Below are 22938 nucleotides of genomic sequence, written 5' to 3'. Positions count from 1 at the left end.
CTGGCTCAATCAGAAACCCTAAATGCAATAATTTAATAGTATCAGGTTGGTGATCAATTATCGTTTAAACAACTTAAAGCCTTAGAAAAGTAATATAGTTTAGCAATTAAAATGTAAACCTTACTGGCAGCCTTAGGGTTTGGGTTTCTGCTTACTTACTGTGAGACCTTAATTAAATGATTTAACCAAACCATGTCTCAGTATCTTGTTTTGTAAAATGAGGTTATGCATAGGATATGATAAATTAGTTTTTGTATGAATTAAATAACATGACACAGCTAAAGCTTCCCAATAGCTTAGATACACATTTAAAGTTGACAATTGTTTTTTCAGCGAAAAGCAAAAGACTCCAAACAGGGACTCCAACACTCCTACTTCCTCATCCTCTACTTCTTCCACCTTTCTCTCCTCTCCCTCACTCACTCACACACACACACACACACACACACACACACACACACACACACACCTGTGCGGCTGTGAAAACGCGGACAGCCTAGGTTATACTGCAAAAGCAAACAACTTCCAAATCTAGGTGGCTTAAAAGACTTAGTTTTCACTCATATTTCATGTCCACCAGCTGGGTCTCTAGTCAACATTTTTCTCAGTGTCAGTGTGGACTTCCCCGAGGTAGCTCACAAAGTCAGGCAGGGAATGAGCAGTGCTAGGCTTCAGTTTAAGTGGGGAAAGGAAGACATGCCAGGACCTCGTCTGCCCCTCTAAATAAGGAACTTTGATAAGGAGGAAGCTATTTCTTTCCTGGCTCCTGTTCTTGGCCAATGCAAACCCTTGTTTAAAAAATGAAAGATAAACGGAACAAAGTGACATACTCCTAACTGCCTGTATCTTGTCTCCCTGGCTCTGTAAAGGACCACCATGCTATTGCTGGATTATTCAAAAGAGACCAGGGTTACCATGGCACCAGGATGTTACAGCATTCTGTTTCCCCACAAACCCAGGACTGGGTAAACTTCCAAAGGCAAATGAGCAGTGGAAGGGCAATGCCTGCTTGCAGGAAAAGAAGAAAAATACTAAACTTTTCAAATTTTCCAACACTACAATATAAAGGAATGAGGCTCAAAATTATAAAGTTGACCAAGTTTCTCTTAGGTCCCTCTGTCATTATCTTTTCATCTCTATGACCCCAAATTCTAAAGCCCCGAATTTGCTATTTTTCCCAACATATCACCATGATGCATAGTAATCAGTTGTAATCAACGGTCCTCTAATTACAAAATTATGGGCCCAAATTTTTCCAAAGTTCATGTCTATGAGGAAGTACTAAGCTGAGGTATGAGACTTCTTAAGAAGGAAGGTAGGAAGGAAGGGTGTGGGAGGATACTAGATTCAGAGATGTGAAATAATATGTCTGTACCTCGTTTAAAAAAGTATGCTTTTAGAGTCATAATTCTTTACTGAAGAAATGAAATGCAAGTACGTATTACGAACTATCCTTGGATGTAGTGAGCACTTGGCTCAATTCATAGCTGAGGCTGAAAAAACTTAAAGGCGAGTTTACAAATGTGTCACTCCACAGAGGACATGTGGGATCATGACAGATTTTAAAAACTGTTGTAACAGCAAATTGTTCTGTCTCAGATCTCCCCTTGAGGTGTTATCACGGGTGGACCTCTGGATTAAAAGGGCCATGTAATGACCCTAGAGGGAGTGGGTGGGTGAGAGGAGGAAACAAACTTTTATGTAAAGTGCCAGTTAGTGAATATTTTAGTCTCTGTGGGCCAGATGTTCTCTGTCACAATTATTCAACTTCTGCTGTTGTAGCTCGGAAGCAGCTATAATCCGGATGTGGCTGTGTTCCAATAAGGCTTTATTTACAAATACAGATTAGGGGTCAGATCTGCTGCAGTGCTATCTTTTGTCACCCCCTGCCCTAGTGGAAGAGCACACACAGGTCTGGGAGGCAAGAGATGTAGGTGTTAATCCAAGCTTTGCCACTATCTTTCTGAGACGTGACCTCGGGCAGGACACAGTGCATTGCTGTGTGTACTGTCTTTTCCAAGGGTAATAATGAAAGCTGTTCCAGCTCTCTGGGTTGTGGTGAGAATGATATGAAACCACAACTAGGATATTTCTTGGGAGGGTGGATTTTAAAAGCTGTGTACAGTCCTAAAGAGGTGATATTTTATTGTTTGACTTTGGCATTAATGAGTAAGATTTCATACTGAATGGGAAGAACTGCTCACTATCTTCATCACCCCCTAAAGTCAGAAGCACAGTTCCTTTCCTCCTGTGAGTCTGTTCAGTCTCCATCCTCTCTTGTCCTGATGTCCCAGTTTAGTTCTGAAAACATTAGCTTTTCCTTAAAGCCCCACAGCCGGCACGAAAACTCTCCTGCAACCACGCAAAGGGAGAACTAATGTGTGGCCACGTAGCTCCCACACGTTCCCCGCTCTCTCCCACAGCCCATCTTTCCTGTTGACAGGAGCAGGCATTTTATCTACTTTGATTGCAGCTATGAGCGTGGAGTGGTTAAACTGTATTTAGAAATAAATGGTAGGAGGACCTTCAAGATGGCAGAGGAATAAGTCATGAAGATCACCTTCCTCCCCACAAATACATCAAAAATACATCTACATGTGGAACAACTCCTATGGAACACCTACTGAACACTGGCAGAAGACCTCAGGCTTCCCAAAAGGCAAGAAACTCCCCATGTACCTGGGTAGGGCAAAAGAAAAAAGAAAAACACAGAGAGAAAAGAATAGGGACGGGACCTGCACCTCTGGGAGGGAGCTGTGATGGAGGAAGTTTCCACACATTAGGAAGCCCCTTCACTGGTGGAGACGGGGTGGAGCAAAGCTTCGGAGCCATGGGGGAGGGTGCAGCAAGAGGGGTGCAGAGGTCAAAGTGGAGAGATTCCCACACAGAGGATCAGTGCCGACCAGCACTCACTAGCCTGAGAGGCTTGTCTGCTTGCCCGCTGGGGCGGGCAGGGGCTGGGAGCTGAGGCTCGGGCTTCGGAGGTCAGATCCCAGGGAGAGGACTGGGGTTGGCTGCGTGAACACAGCCTGAAGGGGGCTAGTGCGCCACAGCCAGTCGGGAGGGAGTCCGGGAAAAACTGTGGAACTGCCTAAGAGGCAAGAGACCATTGTTTTGGGGTGCGTGAGGAGAGGGGATTCAGAGCACAGCCTAAACGAGCTCCAGAGACGGGCGCGAGCCACGGCTATCAGCGCGGACCCCAGAGACGGGCATGAGACGCTAAGGCTGCTGCTGCCGCCACCAAGAAGCCTGTGTGCGAGCACAGGTCACCATCCACACCTTCCCTCCCAGGAGCCTGTGCAGCCCGCCACTGCCAGGCTCCCGTGATCCAGGGACAACTTCCCCGGGAGAACGCATGGCGCACCTCAGGCTGCTGCAACGTCACACTGGCCTCTGCCGCCGCAGGCTCGCCCCGCATCCGTACCCCTCCCTCCCCCTGTCCTGAGTGAGTCAGAGCCCCCTCATCAGCTGCTACTTTAACCCCATCCTATCTGGGAGAGAACAGAAGCCTGCAGGTGGCCTACACGCAGAGGCCAGTCCAAATCCAAAGCTGAACCCCGGAAGCTGTGCGAACAAAGAAGAGAAAGGGAAATTTCTCCATGCAGCCTCAGGAGCAGCAGATTAAATCCCCACAATCAACTTGATGTTCCCTGCATCTGTGGAATACCTGAATAGACAACGAATCATCCCAAAATTGAGGCAGTGGACTTTGGGAGCAACTGTAGACTTGGGGTTTGCTGTATGAGACTGCCTAGTTTCTGATTTTTATGTTTATCTTAGTACAGTTTTTTTTTTAAACGTACTTTGGATTTTTATTTATTTATTTATTTTTTGGTTGTATTGGGTCTTCGTTTCTGTGCAAGGGCTTTCTCTAGTTGTGACGAGCGGGGGCCACTCTTCATTGCGGTGCGCAGGCCTCTCACTGTCGTGGCCTCTCTTGTTGTGGAGCACAGGCTCCAGACGTGCAGGCTCAGTAGCTGTGGCTCATGGGCCCAGTTGCTCCGTGGCACGTGGGATCTTCCCAGACCAGGGCTCGAACCCGCATCCCCTGCATTGGCAGGCAGACTCTCAACCACTGCACCACCAGGGAAGCCCCTTAGTACAGTTTTCAGCACTTGTTATCATTGGTGGATTTGTTTATTGGTTTGGTTGCTCTCTTCTTTTTCTCATTTTTTAAATTACTTCTTAAATTTTTTAAAGAATTTTTTAATTTTTTATTTTAATAACTTTATTTATTTTATTTTATATTTCATTTTGTTTCTTTCTTTTTTTTCCTCCATTTTCTTCCGAGCTGTGTGACCGACAGGGTCTTGGTGCTCTGGCTGAGTGTCAGGCCTGAGCCTCTGAAGTGGGAGAGCTGATTTCCGGACACTGGACCACCAGAGACCTCCAGGTCCCATGTAATATCAATTGGAGACAGCTCTCCCAGAGATCTCCACCTCAACGCTAAGACCCAACTCCACTCAACAACCAGAAAGTTCCAGTGCTGGAAAGCCCATGCCAAGCAACTAGCAAGACAGGAACACAACCCCACCCACTGCAGAGAGTCTGCATAAAATCATAATAAGTTCACAGACACCCCAAAACACACCAGCACATGTGGTCCTGCCCACCAGAAAGACAAGATCCAGCCTCATCCACCAGAACACAGGCACCAGTCCCCTCCACCAGGAGGTCTACACAACCCACTGAACCAACCTTACCCACTGGGGGCAGACACCGGAAACAACGGGAACTACGAACCTGCAGCCTGTGAAAAGGAGACCCCAAACACAGGAAGTTAAGGAAAATGAGAAGACAGAGAAATACGCAGCAGATGAAGGAGTAAAGTAAAAACCCACCAGACCAAACAAATGAAGAGGAAGTAGGTAGTGTACCTGAAAAAGAATTCAGAGTAATGATAGTAAAGATGATCCAAAATCTTGGAAACAGAATGGAGAAAATATAAGAAACATTTAACAAGGACCTAGAAGAACTAAAGAGCAAACAAACAATGATGAACAACACAATAAGTGAAATTTAAAATTCTCTAGAAGGAATCAATAGCAGAATAACTGAGGCAGAAGAACAGATAAGTGACCTGGAAGATATAATAGTGGAAATAACTACAGCAGAGCAGAATAAAGAAAAAAGAATGAAAAGAATTGAGGACAGTCTCACAGACCTCTAGGACAATATTAAATGCACCAACATTTGAATTATAGGGGTCCCAGAAGAAGAAGAGAAAAATAAAGGGACTGAGAAAGTATTTTAAGAAATAATAGTTGAAAACTTCCCTAATATGGGAAAGGAAATAGTCAATCAAGTCCAGGAAGTGCAGAGAGTCCCATACAGGATAAATCCAAGGAGAAACACGCCAAGACACATATTAATCAAACTATCAAAAATTAAATGCAAAGAAAAAATATTAAAAGCAGCAAGAGAAATGCAACAAATAACATACAAGGGAATCCCTATAAGGTTAACAGCTGATCTTTCAGCAGAAACCCTGCAAGCCACAAGGGAGTGGCAGGACGTATTTAAAGTGATCAAAGGGAAAAACCTACAACTAAGATTACTCTACCCAGTAAGGATCTCATTCAGATTTGACAGAGATATTAAAACATTTGCAGACAAGCAAAAGCTAAGACAATTCAGCACCACCAAACCAGCTTTACAAAAAATGCTAAAGGAACTTCTCTAGGCAGGAAACATAAAAGAAGGAAAAGACCTACAATAACAAAACAATTAAGAAAATGGTAATAGGAGCATACATATTGATAATTACCTTAAATGTAAATGGATTAAATGCTCCAACCAAAAGACATAGACTGGCTGAATGGATATAAGAACAAGACCCATATATATGCTGTCTACAAGAGACCCACTTCAGACCTAGGGACACATACAGACTGAAAGTTAAGGGATGGAAAAAGATATTCCATGTAAATGGAAATCAAAAGAAAGCTGGAGTAGCAATTCTCATATCAGACAAAATTGACTTTAAAATAGACTATTACAAGAGACAAAGAAGGACACTACATAATGATCAAGGGATCAATCCAAGAAGAAGATATAACAATTGTAAATATTTATGCACCCAACATAGGAGCTCAATATATAAGGTAAATGCTAACAGCCATAAGGAGAAATCGACAGTAACACAGTAAAAATAGGGGACTTTGATACTCCACTTTCACCAATGGACAGATCATCCAAAATGAAAATAAATAAGGAAACACAAGCTTTAAATGACACATTAAACAAGATGCACTTAATTGATATTTATAGGACATTCCATCCAAAAACAACAGAATACACTTTCTTCTCAAGTGCTCATGGAACATTCTCCAGGATAGATCATATCTTGGGTCACAAATCAAGCCTTGCTAAATTTAAGAAAATTGAAATCGTATCAAGTACCTTTTCCGACCACAACGCTAGGAGACTAGATATCAATTACCGGTAAAAACTGTAAAAAATACAAACACATGGAGGCTAAACAATACGCTACTAAATAACCAAGAGATCACTAAAGGAATCAAAGAGGAAATCAAAAAATATCTAGAAACAGATGACAATGAAAACATGATGACCCAAAATCTATGGGATGCAACAAAAGCAGTTCTAAGAGGGAAGTTTATAGCAAAACAATCCTACCTCAAGAAACAAGAAAAATCTCTAATAAAAAACCTAACCTTACACCTAAAGCAATTAGAGAAAGAAGAACAAAAAAACCCCAAAGTTAGCAGAAGGAAAGAAATCAGATCAGATATAAATGAAAAAGAAATGAAGGAAACAATAGCAAAGATCAATAAAACTAAAAGCTGGTTCTTTGAGAAGATAAACAAAATTGATAAACCATTAGCAAGACTCATCAAGAAAACACATTCTGCAAGGCCACCATCACCCTGATACCAAAACCAGACAAAGATGTCATAAAAAAAGAAAACTACAGGCCAATATCACTGATGAACATAGATGCAAAAATCTTCAACAAAATGCTAGCAAACAGAATCCAACAGCACATTAAATGGATCATACACCATGATCAAGTGGGGTTTATCCCAGGAATGCACGGATTTTTCAATATACGCAAATCAGGCAATGAGACACCATATTAACAAAGTGAAGGATAAAAACCATATGATAATCTGAATAGAAGCAGATAAAGCTTTCAACAAAATTCAACACCCATTTATGATAAAAACCCTCCAGAAAGTAGTATAGAGGGAACTTACCTCAACATAATAAAGGCCATATATGACAAACCCTCAGCCAACATCGTTCTCAATGGTGAAAAACTGAAACCATTTCCACTGCGATCAGGAACAAGACAAGGTTGCCCACTCTCATCACTATTATTCAACATAGTTTTGCACGTTTTAGCCACGGCAATCAGAGAAGAAAAAGAAATAAAAGGAATCCAGACTGGAAAAGAAGAAATAAAGCTGTCACTGCCTGCAGATGACATGCTACTATACATAGAGAATCCTAAAGATGCTACAAGAAAACTACTATACCTAATCAATGAATTTGGTAAAGTAGCAGGATACAAAATTAATGCACAGAAATCTCTTGCATTCCTATACACTAATGATGAAAAATCTAAAAGAGAAATTAAGGAATCACTCCCATTTACCACTGCAACAAAAAGAATAAAATACCTAGGAATAAACCTACCTAGGGAGACAGAAGACCTGTATGCAGAAAACTATAAGACACTGATGAAAGAAATTAAAGATGATACAAATAGATGGAGAGATATACCATGTTCTTGGATTGGAAGAAGCAACATTGTGAAAATGACTATACTACCCCAAGAAATCCACAGATTCAGTGCAATCCCTATCAAACTACCACTGGCATTTTTCACAGAACTAGAACAAAAAATTTCACAATTTGTATGGAAACACAAAAGACCCCGAATAGCCAAAGGAATCCTGAGAAAGAAAAACATAGCTGGAAGAATCATGCTCCCTGACTTCAGACTATACTACAAAGCTACAGTAATCAAGAGAGTATGGTACTGGCACAAAAACAGAAATATAGATCAATGGAACAGGATAGAAAGCCCAGAGATTAACCCATGCACATATGGTCACCTTATCTTTGATAAAGGAGGCAAGAATATACAATGGAGAAAGGACAACCTCTTCAATAAGTGGTGCTGGGAAAACTGGACAGCTACATGTAAAACAATGAAATTGGAACATTCCCTAACACCATACACAAAAATAAACTCAAAATGGATTAAAGACATAAATATAAGGCCAGACACTATAGAACTCTTAGAGGAAAACATAGGAAGAACACTCTTTGATATAAATCACAGCAAGATCCTTTTTGACCCACCTCCTAGAGAAATGGAAATAAAAACAAAAATAAACAAATGAGATCTAATGAAACTTAAAAGCTTTTGCACAGCAAAGGAAACCCTAAACAAGTCTAAAAGACAACCCTCATAATGGGAGAAAATATTTGCCAACGAAGCAACTGACAAAGGATTAATCTCTAAAATATACAAGCAGCTCATGCAGCTCAATATCAAAAAAACAAAGAACCCAACCCAAAAATGGTCAGAAGACCTAAATAGACATTTCTCCAAAGAAGATATACAGATTGCCAACAAACACATGAAAGGATGCTCAACATCACTAATCATTAGAGAAATGCAAATCTAAACTACAATGAGGTATCACCTCACACAGGTCAGAAAGGCCATCATCAACAAATCTACAAACAATAAATGCTGGAGAGGGTGTGGAGAAAAGGGAACTCTCTTGCAGTGCTGGTGGGAATGTAAATTGATACAGCCACTATGGAGAACAGCATGGAGGTTCCTTAAAAAACTAAAAATAGAACTACTATGTGACCCAGAAATTCCACTACTGGGCATATACCCTGAGAAAACCATAATTCAAAAGGAGTCATGTACCACAATGTTCATTGCAGCACTATTTACAATATTCAGGACATAGAAGCAACCTAAGTGTCCATCGACAAATGAATGGATAAAGATGTGGCACATATATACAATGGAATATTACTCAGCCATAAAAAGAAACAAAATTGAATTATTTGTAGTGAGGTGGATGGACGTAGAGTCTGTCATACAGAGTGAAGTAAGTCAGAAAGAGAAAAACAAATACATATATATGGAATCTAAAAAAGAAAAAAAAGGTTCTGAAGAACCTAGGGGCAGGACAGGAATAAAGATGCAGCAGTAGAGAATGGACCTGAGGACACGGGGTAGTTGGAAGGGTAAGCTGGAGGAAGTGAGAGAGTGGCATGGACATATATACACTACCAAATGTAAAATAGCTAGCTAGTGGGAAGTAGCCACATAGCACAGGGAGATCAGTTCGGTGCTTTGTGACCACCTAGAGGGGTGGGATAGGGAGGGTGGGAGGGAGATGCAAGTGGAGGAGATATGGGGATATATGTATATGTATAGCTGATTCACTTTTGTTATACAGCAGCAACTAACACAACATTGTAAAGCAATTATACTCCAATACAGATGTTAAAAAATAAATATTCTGCCCATTGTCACCATAAAAAAAAAAAGAAATAAATGGTAAAATAACTTTTGACAGGGAAGCTTTTTAAACGTCCCATTTTCTTTGTGTTTAATGCTTCTCTGGCTCTGAGTGAGTAGCAAGGGGCTCATTATGCCTTGGAGCACAGGGCTGGAGGCAGCTGCTTCCAGACCTCCTTAAGCATTTTAAGGAGTCCTCTGCTCCTGGGGAGGCAGGGCCTGCCTTTGAGAGGGTTGGTGCTCCCAGGACTGCTGTGGCACCTGTTCTTCACTGGGGGAGGGGAAGGGGAACATGTTGCTCGGATATAGGGTAGGAGCTATTGTTTACTGGCTGGGGCTTTAGGAAAGCCTGTTACCCTCTCAGGCCCCTGTTCCTGAAGGAGAGGTTTGGAACTGTGACATTGTTTCCAACTGCCTCTTCTTCTGGCCTCTGTGGGGAAAGAACTAAGACTCCATCTATGCTTCCTGCCAGAGACTGATCCCATTTCAAGGCCCCTGTGTGTAGGTGGAGAGAAGGGTAAGGTTGATGTGTCAACTCACCAGGACAGGGAACCCTGATGTACTCTTGAGGCTCTGATGGAGCAGCCTTACTCACTCAGCCTCTCCTGGCTGGAGGCCTGAGTGGACGGGGCCTGTCGGGGGCAACCAAGCACTTGCTAAGGGCCTGGGAAACCGTGAGAAGCCCTGAACCAGGCCAGGAAATTGACTGGCATTCAGGCCAGCACCTGCCCCACAGTGGGTGTCAGATAAATATTTGCTGATAGAAAAAGATGAATGCCCCGCCCACCAATCCTCACCTTGGAGGGAGGAGACCAAACTGTGTGGCCTAAAGCCCTCCAGAGGGCCAATCCCTGCTCCATAACATCCTGGTCAGAGAGTGCTGGCTGGGCCCTAGTCTGTAGGAGTCCACACCTGCCTGACAACCACACCTCAGCTGCAGTCCATTCATGTATCATTTCTTTCATTTATTCCTTCATTCTGCATTTGCTGAGTATTCACTGTTTCAGTGCTGGTGATTCAGTTATGCATGGGACAGCCACAGTCCATACTCTCCTGGAATTTACATTCTAGCTCAACCAATCTGGACTCTTCCAAATTACATGACCTCCATAAAGGCTCTCCAGGCCAGCTCACAGGAAGGTGTTTCTCCCTGTGTTGTGAGAGTGAACCATTGTTTTTTATCATTGGGGGGTAACACAGCAAGTGACATTTCTCATCTGTAGAATGGGCACGATAATGTCTTGGCTTCACATAACCCATTAGATTCAAGTGGGACAAATTCCATTTGAGGTTTTAAATCAAAAAGTGTCATGCAAACTTAAAATATAAGACATCATCCCTTATACATTATATTTAATGCATTTATTCGTTGTTTCAAATGAATATCCCCTGACACTCCCCACCTCACTTACTACCTCCTTCTGTGATTTAAGGCAACATCAGTGTCTCATTCTTTTTTTGTTTCCAACAGCAAATAGTGCTGAAGGAGAGAGAGAAAAGGCCACCCAGCCCAGGTGCTGTCATGAGTGGGGCTCCCCCTGTTGGTGGAACCTGGCATTATTCACCCTTGGGTCTCCTAGGTTCCTGGTTCTCCAGGTTGTTTTTCACTGGGTTCCACAAATTTTTATGTTTTATATTTTTCTTCCAGACCTTTGCTCACTTTGCTTCCCACTCTTGATTTCCAGTTCCAACTGTAGTTCCTTTTTCTCTTGATGAAGATGCTGCTTCATGAACATTATGGATTTTAGCCAACAGAACTCCCTCCACCCTCCCCTACTTGAGTACAAAGATAATTCCCAGTTAAATTAATTAGGCTCAACTTACAAAAGTTGGTGTGATTGTGCCTAGTAAATCAGTCAATCAGTGCATTTTTAGACAAAAAAATGTAATCATACTCTAATAATATTTTGTACATTCTCCCCCCCCCCCACCTTCTCAGAATATCATGGTCATTTTATGGAATCACTAAAGCATATTTTATGTGATTTTAAAAATATTTCATTAATTTGTTAGGCCAAAACTAACACTGTAGTCTTGGGAATGTAGGTTTCTGTAATTTACTATTTTATGTAAAGCAGTAATGAGAAATTGTGCTGTATCATTGACTCTTGCCTAATATTTTTCTTAGGATGAAAAGTATAATTCGAATTTCGGGAGCAAAAGGTGTGCATAGTTTTATAGAACTTTATTTTGAGTACCTCTTGCTGAATTACTTCTTCAAGTATTTTGTTTTGAATCTTTTTTTTTTTTCCTCATAATATAATGACTGTTTAGCTTAGTTTTTAAATGATCTCAAGGTGATAAAAAGCTTTTTTTTTTTTTAAGTTGCTGAAAAAAATGTTGTACCAGATATGGTCAAGTGAAGAAACTTCGAGCAAATATTAGAAACAGCTTTCAAGGTTGCCACGATTTGAGTTTTAATCAAGTGTGAATCCATCCAGCAGAGCCCTTGTCCAAAGAAAAAATTATATTTCTTTCGAATCACATCAAACTCATTAATTGGAATTAGATCCTTTCTCCCACTTTTGAAAAACCAGGACAGCACCAAAATATATTTTTTAAAGGTAGTGTGTATGTCTCTGTATATACGTATATGGTGTGTATTGATATTTTTACAGCTCTAGCTACATAACATTGTTTCTCTTCCTGAATCTTTCTCTCCCTCATGCAGTTCAACAGTCTTACATGGCAAGGAAAACTGTGTGTGTGTGTGTGTGTGTGTGTCTGTGTGTGTCTGTGTGTCTGTGTGTGTGTGTGTGTGTCTGTGTGTGTGTGTGTGTGTGTGTGTGTATTTGGTCCACCCCGATAATGCCTCAAGGGGAGATCTGAGACAGAACAATTTGCTGTTACAACAGTTTTTAAAATCTGTCATGATCCCAGATGTCCTCTGTGGAGCGACACATTTGTAAACTCGTCTTTAAGTTTTTTCAGCCTCAGCTTATGAATTGAGCCAAGTGCTCACTACATCCAAGGATAGTTCGTAATACGTACTTGCATTTCATTTCTTCAGTGAAGAATTATGACTCTAAAAGCATAGTTTTCTAAACGAGGTACAGACATTATTTCACATCTCTGAATCTAGTATCCTCCCACACACGCATCCCACACAACCGTCTTCCCAGCCTGGGTCTTAGCTCAGTCCTTCCCCCCACCCGCCATTCATGCCCATGTCCCAGTTGCTGGTCTCTCGCTCCGGACAATTTTATTTTCTTTCTTACAAGTTGGGAGACTTCCTGGTCCAGCTGTGTAAGGGAATGTATCACATCATTTCCCCACAGACTCAGATACTTTATCTTCAGGAGCCCCAGGTGTGTGTCCTCATTGCGGGGCCAGAAAGAGGGAGGAGGGAATCAAGGGAAGCGGAGAGGTAGAAAGAGGAGAGTAAAAACAGAGAGAAAGGGCGGAATGTTTTCTGAATTATGTTCTGTAATGCTTCCATCTGTTTTCCCACCAGACTGTTAGCTTTATGAAAGAGGATACCATACTTGCTTTGTTTGATATCAGGCACTCAGTAAATACACGTTAAAAAATAAAGTCAAACAGATTCAAGCTTTGCCCAGGATTGAGAAGGATGAATTTTGCCTCAAATACATATTTTTATCAGCAATTATCACCAATGTACCTAGAAGTATTGCTTTTTTTGTTGAAAAGGAGCTCAGGCTGGAATTTAAAACCAGAGTCCTGGTTCCAGGCAGTCGCAGCAGAGGAGAGACCCTGGGCACAGGGTAAATAAAGAAACACTGAAAAAACACCACTTTCAGCCTATCTTTATGCAACCAATACTTCTTTTCAAATAAATTATCTTTTATACCAGCCTTTCTAAAAACCGAAAGTCTAGATACAAATTCCAATTCTCTTAAATTTAAATTTAATCCCCTTCCTTTGCATTTCTTTCAGAGGTTTGGTTTGTTTTTAAAGCACAGGCAAACATTTTAAAGAATAAGGTCACATCAGCTCACATTTGCATGCAGTGTCAAGTCTGGTAAGGCTGAACAGTAAAATTCAACATTTCCTCTTACCTTATATCCAGGAACACAGTGAAGGAGCTAATATGTCTTCGTCCCATGTTTTGCTTCCTCGGGATCTTTGACGAGATGCCTCTGCCGTAAAGCAGGCAACCAAACATCTAATCTACGAGGCAGGAAAACTGGTGATGCTATCACGCAAGTCAAACGGTCAGTTGAGCTACTAGAAAAATGTGAGCACCCCAGTGCTGTGGTAATGAGTTTAAATAGCACAAAGCATGACAGTGCTGGCCTGCCGTAAAGTAACCCGCAGATTGGCCCTGAGTAGACACACCTGCGTTGGGTCATTACCTGCCTTTTCTGGGATCAAGTCTAAGCTCACATCATTTACCATGATTCCTAATTATCAAAGCTAGCTTCAAACCAAGGCAAACAAGGTCAACAGGTGTGTGTCCTACAATTTTAGGAGCACTTCTCCTATCAGAGACTTGTCAGACAGCTGCATTAGGACTCAGAGTACATATGTATGTATGGGAGAAAAGATAACTATGCCAGATGTTGTTAAACTGAACCTAACCTAAATATCCATCAATAACTAAGTGGTGGAAAAGTACAGAAACTCATGCACATCCAACGTAATTTTTTTTTAAAGAAGGCATATTCACATCAATAGTTTCCAAGCCTGGCTACCCATTAGATTCATCTGGGGACTTTTACCCCTCCCCAGCTAATTGAATCAGAATCTCAGCAGGTGTGGGTGTGGGTGTGGGCGTGGGTGTTGTTTTCAAAGCTCCTCAAATGCTTATGACGCACCTCCCATGTTGAGAAACATGATCTATATATTCAAAAATGTGAGTTATTGTTGAATAAAAAACACAAGTTAAGAACAATATGAACAGTATGATCCAATTGTGTTACAAAAATCAACCAACTTAATCATGAGTTTATTTTTAATATGCAAATAAAAAATTGAAATATGGCAAAATGTTTCAAAGATGGGTTCTTGAGTCTACTAGTCCATTATGTTACTTTATAATGCTTTATATATGTTAGAATTATTTCATTTTTTAAAGAAAATAATGTAAATCTATTAGAAACACATTAAACTTAACCCAGATATTATTTGGAAGGGGACTAATTTTTACTTTTTACACTCCAGTGTACTCCTTTTTTTAAATTTAATAAAACATTTATTTCTGCCCCCTCTATCTCTCAAGTAAAGTCCATATAAGAACAGAAAACCTGTGAGCACCTACTATCCCCTAGGCAAAGGGGAGATATTGGATTCTCCTCAGTCCCTGTTGACTGCCTTGGGCTGAAAACTTTTAGGGGCTTTTTCACATTTTTGAACCTGCTCTGAATGTTGATGTGACAGCATCTCCCATAGTTATGGAAGTAAGAAGGAAAGAGCAACAGAGAGAAGGGGCCTCAGAGTGCATTTTCTTAGGGACAGTCCCTCTCACAGCCCAGGAAAAAGTCCCCAGTATAGGGACCATCTTCACACTTGCACTTAGCCCTCTCAGTATATAGCTTCACAATATTTCGTGCCACTGGCATTAAAGATTTGCAGATACAATTCTATAACCCAGTTCCTGGGAGGAAGAGAGAGGAGAACTGAGCCTAAGAAAAGATAACTGGAACAAAATCTCAAAATTCTTTTAAACTATTTGAAGGGGAAAAAATGAAGTTGGATATTAAATAAAAGTATGCATATAAAGTAAGCATCAGTTATTTCAAGCTAAAAAATTGATTCAAAACCTTCTTTTTACTCACAATTGGGGTTTATTGGACCCCTGAGCCAATGCTGTCAATAATATTAACTGACTCAATCTTTTAGAGCAGCAATCTGTTAACATGTAACAGGAGCCATACCAATCAAATCCCTTTGATTAAATCAATGGCATTAATAGCAACATTATTGATACAAGGCAGGGTCCAAGCAGATGAGATTATTTTTCACTACCCAATCAACAGTAATCCATGGTGTTTTCCTAGAATTTGTCTTTTAGGTAGCAGGGAAGCCAGCAGAGAAGAAAAGGCTGCAGTTGGAAAAGCCTGATTCATGGTCAACATCCAGCATAAGTTCAGGGTATTCTTTCCAATTCTACCCTTCAGGACCTCCGGGGCCTGTCAGTTTTCCCTTTAATTAGGCTGCTAGAAGCACAGCAACAGTGTATCTGTTGACTCTTTGGAACCCAAATAGAATGATGCCTTAGAAAGAAAGCTGGACTTGGATAGTTTTGCCAAGCTTAGAAATTAGACCTTGGCTCTGTGCTGGGCTAAGAGGGCAACTGAGAGCTGGAGCCCTGGGATCTGCATTTTAACACATTCCTCAGAATTAAAGATAAAATAATCACATGTTATGATTATCTCTAACCCCTTCCTGATCTGACAATTTGATACCTACTTTTTAAGATAACAAACATGGGTTCTGTAATAAGCATTCATTATGTTTATGGAACAGTCCATTGAACATAGCCAACTCCTTCTCATCATTCACATTTCAGCTAAAATATTTCCTCCTTCGAAAGCATTTCCTTATCCACCCAATCTAATGTCTCTTCTTCTGTCACTCCCTATCACATCACCCTATCTATTAAATTTACATGATTTATCATCATCCAAAATTCATTATTCATTTTATGTATTTATGGTTTTATTTCCTCCCCTTGTCTATCTAATCTATTGCATTACAAACAATGTTAGTATTTGTTGAATGAATAAGTGAGTGAGAGAGTGAATGTGTCAAGTACTTTTTATATCTTGATTAATAACTGTAAATCCCTCTGCTCTAAGAAATAAAGCAACTTGCTCAAGACTATTGATTTATTTAATAGCCACATGAATAATAAGATTGAACTTATTCTCTTTAACCCCAAAGTCTGTGCTCTTTCCAGTACCCCACACTAACTCTAAGGATTGACATCTACATATTTGCCATGCACATCACCATCTCCTAGTCAGTCCAACATGCACAGTAGAGGCTGTCATTAACATTTATATGCCGTCTTCCTAACACACCTTCTGTGTTCCTCCTTTTTCAGATCCGTCTCCCATAAAGCATTGAGCTTAGATCTAGGAACTGACTCATCTGTTCTTGCTACTTCTACCAACACAGTGCTTGGCATACTGGGTGTGCTCAAAAAGTGCTTGATGAACTCAGCTGCAGTTACTATGATGGCCAATACAGCACAGCATCTTATCACGTATGGGATGTTTCATGTGCAGCATCTTCCTTGATTACTGCAATAGCCCTATTACAGATAAAGAAATTGAGACTCAGAATGTCCTTCCCAACATTGGGTGGTAGAATCTGGGCTGAAACTCAAGTTTTTCTGTCATTTTTATTCATTAGTTTTCCAACCTCTAAGTCTCTCATTTAGCATTTCTACTTGGTGAGCTGCAACTTAGTCTTCTAGACCCAACACAAACATTACCATCTCTGTAAAAACCCCCTGAAGAGAGTTTATAGTAGGTTTATTCATAAAACCTGGAAACAGGGTAATGGATAAACAAATTATAGTACATCCATACAATGGAATAATACTCAACAATAAAAAGGAATGGACTATATTAATTCATGCAAAAACATAGATGAACCTTGAAAGCATTTTGCTAAGTGAAAGAAGTCAAACCCAAAAGGATATATATTGCATGACTGCATTTATATGACATTGAGAAAGACAGAACTGTGAGATGGCATGATGATCAGTGGATGCTAAGTACTGAGAGAAGGGGGAAGAGCTGACTACACAACAGCAGTACAGAGAAAATTTTAGGGTGATGGAACTCTTCTTTATAGTAGTATGTGGTGGATACATGACTATGCATCTAACAAAACTCATATAACCGTATATCACAAAGAGTACAAGTTAAAAGAAAAGTCAACCATCATGTTGTGAAATCTTAGGAAGGGATGCAAACTAATTATTTTATTACAAACATATGATATGAAATGTGAAATCTGGGTGAATGGAATGCAGAAACTCTCTCCACATCCATTGCAACTCTTCTATGCATCTAAAATTATTCCAACATGAGAATTTTAAAAACACATGAATTTTCTTGTGTACAACATTTACACCCTATTTTTTTCTTACCTATACATCAGAATAGATCCTATTCTTTCATAATAAACATTATATAATAAGTTGCTCTTTGTCTCATGTTTTGAATAGCCCATCTTTTGAATAGTTTTCCCATCCAAAGTAATGAGAAACATGCTTTTCAAAGGTGGCCATTAATCTCGCTCTGGTGTGTTTCATCCTGACACTCTCGTCTACCATGATTTTTGCTTGCTGCAGGAATGCTGTTTGCCCAGTGTTTCCCTTTCTGAAAAGGAAAGGAATCTTTCAGGAATCTTTCCCAGAATCTTTGTTTAGGTAGAGAAATAACACATTAATTAAGATAAACAAACAGGTAGAACTGTATTTTCATATTATTTTAGGGGAACAAAATAAATTCTTCCTTTTCAGCGAGTATGCACATACTGAAAAAACTACCTCTTAGTGTGTTTGGGGGTTGTCATTATTGAATATAAGGCTTCAAAGAAAAGAAATTCCACTAATAAAAATGCTTTGATATTTATATTTCACAAATATTATAGTTTACTACAGAAATTTCATTCTGTCATTCTCTTCTTGTGTCCTGAACCAAATAAGCCCCATTAAGATTTCGAGCACTTTTGACAAAAACCCAGCAGTATTTTGTTCCATTTCTTAACTGAAGTTTCTGATTTGCCAAAAAAAATGTGCTCTCTGCTCCTCAGTCTTTCCAAGATTTTTATTTCAGGATGAACAAATATAGAACCCAAAGAGGTGTTTTCCAACTTGGACAGTATTAAACGGCAGAAATAATTCAAGCCCAAAGTTATTTGAATTTTGGCTTAACAAGTCTTACATGTTTCAAGAATTTAAACTTTCTGCTTAAATATAGAACTTTGATTATTTAAAGCAGCAGGAAAGTTATTCAATTAGTATAAGAGGATTCAAGTTCAAATTGGAGGATTAATTTTCAGGGTTATGATATGAGAGATATGGTGATTAAGTTACGAAGTGAAGGCAAAAGTCTCTCAAACCCTAATGGAAAGAATATCTGATTCAATTATTTAATTAAACCAATCCAGAGAATGATATGAAATCATAACCTGTGACATAAAGGTTGAATTGTAGGGTAAACCCTGTGGATGATATCATACTAAATGTTATTATGATTTGTCTTAATATAATATATACCTATGTACCAAAGAAATAAAAACGAGCAGATTATTATTTTAAGATGTGTACTTTAAATAAACTTTAAATAAAAAACTAAAGATGAGTACAACTAACTAAAGTAGCACTTTTCTTCCAGGAAAAGGTTTCTGGCAATTACATTACAACTGAAAACAGGGAAAGGTACCAGGCTGGATAATCTGTGCACTCACTCTCCAGGAAGTAGATTTGTCTTCTTGCTTGGAAGTTTCCTGGACACTTGGATTTTGAAGGAGATGAGGATGAGATGGGATGGAGATAGTTTTTTCAGCAAGTTCTATTATTCCCAAGGAATAGGGGTGTAGGCTCTAGTTCATAGCTTCTCCCAAATCCAGAAGCCCTCATCCAACCTCTTCCCCTTTTGATCCCCCGCTGACTTTAACCCTTTCCACTCTGCATTTCTTGGCTCCCAGCCCATCACCATGCCTCTATTCACTCTGCTTTTTTTTTTTTTTAAACCACCGGACCATGGCTTGCTCCGGTGCTGAGTCTCCTGTTGGAGCAAACCCACTGCGGGTCCTCCTTAACTCCTTCACCAGGAAGCTAGAGGTTTTGTCCACGCCCTACGGCAGGGCATTTACCCCCCCGGGCTCAGGCTCCCTTCCCTTCTCCACTGGCTCCCTCTAGAGGGCGCCCTGGGCGAAGCGGAGGCGCGGTAGGAGCCCAGCCTCGCCTCCCCAAGTTGAAATGCCACCACCCTCCCTAGAGCAGGGCGCAGAGCAGCTCCGAGCCCGGGTGTGGCTGAGGCCGCAGAAGCCTCAACCTTCCGCCCCGCAGAGGAGCACGAGCCCACAGGTGATGGAAGGCGCACAGCCCGGCTGAACAGTGGCGCCGCCGCCCCCCAACTTTTCCCACCTTTCCCCATCGTTGAACCGGAGAGAGGTCCCAAACCTGAGTGGCGCCGCAGCGATCTCCCCTGAGCGGTCCTAGGGCAGGGCGCTTAGACCCCCGTTCCATTTAAGTTGAAGGGGGCACCAACGAAGACAGTTCTGGGGCGGGTGGCGCCCCTTGAGCGGACGACCCACCGCCGCCAAGGGGCCTGGAGGTGGACGGAAGCACCGGCGGAGGGACCGCGGGCTGGCGGGGCGGCCGGAGTGAGGGAGCTGCGGCCCCGGCTGCGCACGGATTGCACGCGCCGCCGCCCCGAACGACCCTTCCTCTCGGCTTTCGGGTGCTGCGGCCACCTGGTCCCACACCCTACCCCACCTCTTCTCTCTTTGCTGCCTCCTGTCCCCCCTGGGAGCCTTGTCTCCAGGGCTCCAGAAACTTTGTCAGTGTTACCGGTATGTGTACTGCAGGTAGGGATCGCGTCCTGTCTGCTCTTGGTCTTTGGGACCCTCAGAGCACAATCTGAGCGTCCCAGAGTGGAGGACATCCCAGAAATGCAAAGCAGCAGCAGGGTCTGTGTGTGCACGTGGTGGGGGGAGGGTAATGTGAGGCCCTGCATGTGTGGGGACGGGTATGTGTGTTTGCTTGCAGCAGACTAAAATGCCTGCTTCGTGTCTTTGCAGTTCTTAGTATTCTAATATATCTTCATTTAATCAATAACGAATGATGCCCAAAATACAAATAACAATTACAATAAAGTAATACTACCTCCAGTTTCTAATATAACTATGTTTTCTTACAGAAAATCTAGTCTATGTGCCTCTCATGGTAACACCTCGAGAGAGAGAAATTGTTAATCATAAAAAAGTGGGGCTTCCCTGGTGGCGCAGTGGTTGAGAATCTGCCTGCCAATGAAGGGGACACGGGTTCGAGCCCTGGTCTAGGAAGATCCCACATGCCGCGGAGCAACTGGGCCCGTGAGCCACAATTACTGAGCCTGCGCGTCTGGAGCCTGTGCTCCGCAACAAGAGAGGCTGCGATAGTGAGAGGCCTGCGCACCACAATGAAGAGTGGCCCCCACTCGCCGCAACTAGAGAAAGCCCTCGCACAGAAACGAAGACCTAACACAGCTAAAAATAAAAATAAAAATAAATAAAAAAATAAAAAAATGAAAACTTTTAGGTAATATCTAAGAAAAGTTAGTTATGACAGATTGTATTTTCTGAAAATGGCTGCAACAATTTCACTCACCCCACATGCTCTACCTATCATATGACTTTGATATTCCCGTCTCCTAACCTGGCCAGAGTATGGCTGTGACGGAAGTGACATTATGCGATCTCTGAGGTTAGATGCCAGAAGACTATACAAGTTTTGCCTGGTTCTCTTCGGACACTTGCTTTGGAGCTCAGCCACCTTGCCATAAGGAAGAGGAACACAGGCCCCCAGAACCTAGCCCCAGCTGACAGCCAGTGCCAGCTTGGCAAGTGATTGGGCCCTGTGATCAAGCTATCTCAAGAGGGGATGCTCAGCCCTAGTGAAGGTGCACCAGCAAATGTCAAGAGAAACAGACGCAAGAGGGAGGAGATATGGGGATATATGTATATGCATAGCTGATTCACTTTGTTATAAAGCAGAAACTAACACACCATTGTAAAGCAATTATACTCCAATAAAGATGTTAGAAAAAAATCAAAGCAGACTGTTGTAAAAAGAAAAAAAAAAAAGAGAAACAAGAAGACAGGTTCCTGCCCAAAGGCAAATTCCTGAGTGATCTGAAAGATTGCTGTTTTAAGCCACTAAGTTTGCAGCTGGTATGTAACACTTATAGAAAATTGATACACTTAATTGTTTTACAAACCTTCACAAGTAGTGTTATCCAAGAGTCCTCTTTCTGAAAACTATTGCAAAAAAAAAAGTGTCTCAGCCTTTGATAACAAAGGTGGAAGGAAGAATGAGCAAGTTTCCTGTCTGTAATCAGAGGACCTTGGGAAGTTCACAGGTGTGTGCTATCCTTGATTAATGGCTTATTCTGGGAACCCAGGATTGTACCCTAGTATAAAATTGGCACCTCCTAACTAGCTGGATGTAGATTAAGTTGACTTCAATTTTTGACATTATTACATTTAATTTTATACATCTCTACCACCCATTGACCTCTGTCAATAAACAGAATAAAAATATCACAAATTCTCCAACTCAATCCCATTTTGCCAGTCATATCAGAAAGCGAACTAGTCTAATTAGAGGTGTTTTAAATCCATTAGCCCACTAACTTTCCTCAATAGACTTCATTCGTGGAATTAAAATGAATAAGCATTTAATGGGAAAACCATTGATGCTGTGAGACAAGAAGTGGGTACAGTCATGGTAATTATGGTGATCTGTCAATTATGCATGAGAAAAATATATCTTAAAGGCATTGTCTTTTCATCATAAGAATCGCCCCACCACCCTCGTTGAAGCTGTCCTCAATTACAACTGGACAACCACAGCAGCTACACTGATGTACACTGATGCACCCCCTATCTCCAACACTGCTTTGCTCCCATCCCCTTTCTACTACAATTGTCTCCAATGTGGGTTACATTATCTTAGCAGCAATGGACTCAGGATAAATTTCATAGATATTTTAGGTAGACTTACTTTTGTATAAAAAAATAGAGAGATTTACTTTTATTAACCTTCAATTATTTAATTATTTCATTTGATGATTTCAGTACATATATAACTTAAAACAAAAATGGAAGATTCAAACTCTCAATCTAGCACTTGGAGTGGAGATGACTGGGAGAGGAAGCATATCTCCCAAATTTTATATAAGGATTGCTGTCATGATGTTGACTTACTTCTCAAAGCTGACACAATTATGTTTCTCTAATCAGATGATCCCCACTAAACCAAATTTAAGTTTTCATCATTTCTGGTTACTTTTTATAGTTTTCAAAATAATTTTTAAAAATATCTTCTTTAACTTGCAATGTCTTCTAATATATTTGCCAATTGGTAAAAAAAAAAAAAGTTATTTTTTCTTTTGAAGTCCCTCAGATCATAACATCATTATTGTTGAAAAACTGCAAATACAGTTTATAGACGATTACATTTGTAATTATTTAACCTGTCATCATTTTTCTTTTTCCTGCATTAAGCTCTTCAAGACTCAATTGAAGCACTGTAGTGACAGCGATAAGCAAAAATGTTTTGTGCTTTGTCAATTCAAATAAACCCCAAGCAGTAAATGACAGACTATTCTGTTAGCAAAGATTAACATCCAGTGATGTCTGAAAAATGACCTGTTTATACACAGTCACAGGTAGTGCTAATAGTATTTTAAAGAGTATTCTTTTTTTAAAAAAAATCTGCCATTCCTTTG

General features: G+C 40.8%; 1 long non-coding RNA gene across 1 annotated transcript in view; it reads right to left on the bottom strand.

Annotated features, from left to right (window-relative positions):
- LOC118882714 overlaps positions 1–22938 on the bottom strand; it is a 129160-nt gene that overhangs the window by 42922 nt on the left and 63300 nt on the right. The window contains exon 3 of the long non-coding RNA XR_005016835.1: positions 13540–13651. This is a non-coding gene — a long non-coding RNA (uncharacterized LOC118882714). The remainder of the gene's footprint in view (positions 1–13539; positions 13652–22938) is intronic.

Source organism: Balaenoptera musculus, chromosome 16 (assembly GCF_009873245.2).
Source record: "Balaenoptera musculus isolate JJ_BM4_2016_0621 chromosome 16, mBalMus1.pri.v3, whole genome shotgun sequence".
Taxonomy (NCBI): domain Eukaryota; kingdom Metazoa; phylum Chordata; class Mammalia; order Artiodactyla; family Balaenopteridae; genus Balaenoptera; species Balaenoptera musculus.
Note: the sequence above shows the minus strand (reverse complement) of the source record. Positions and strands in the feature narration are given on the sequence as shown.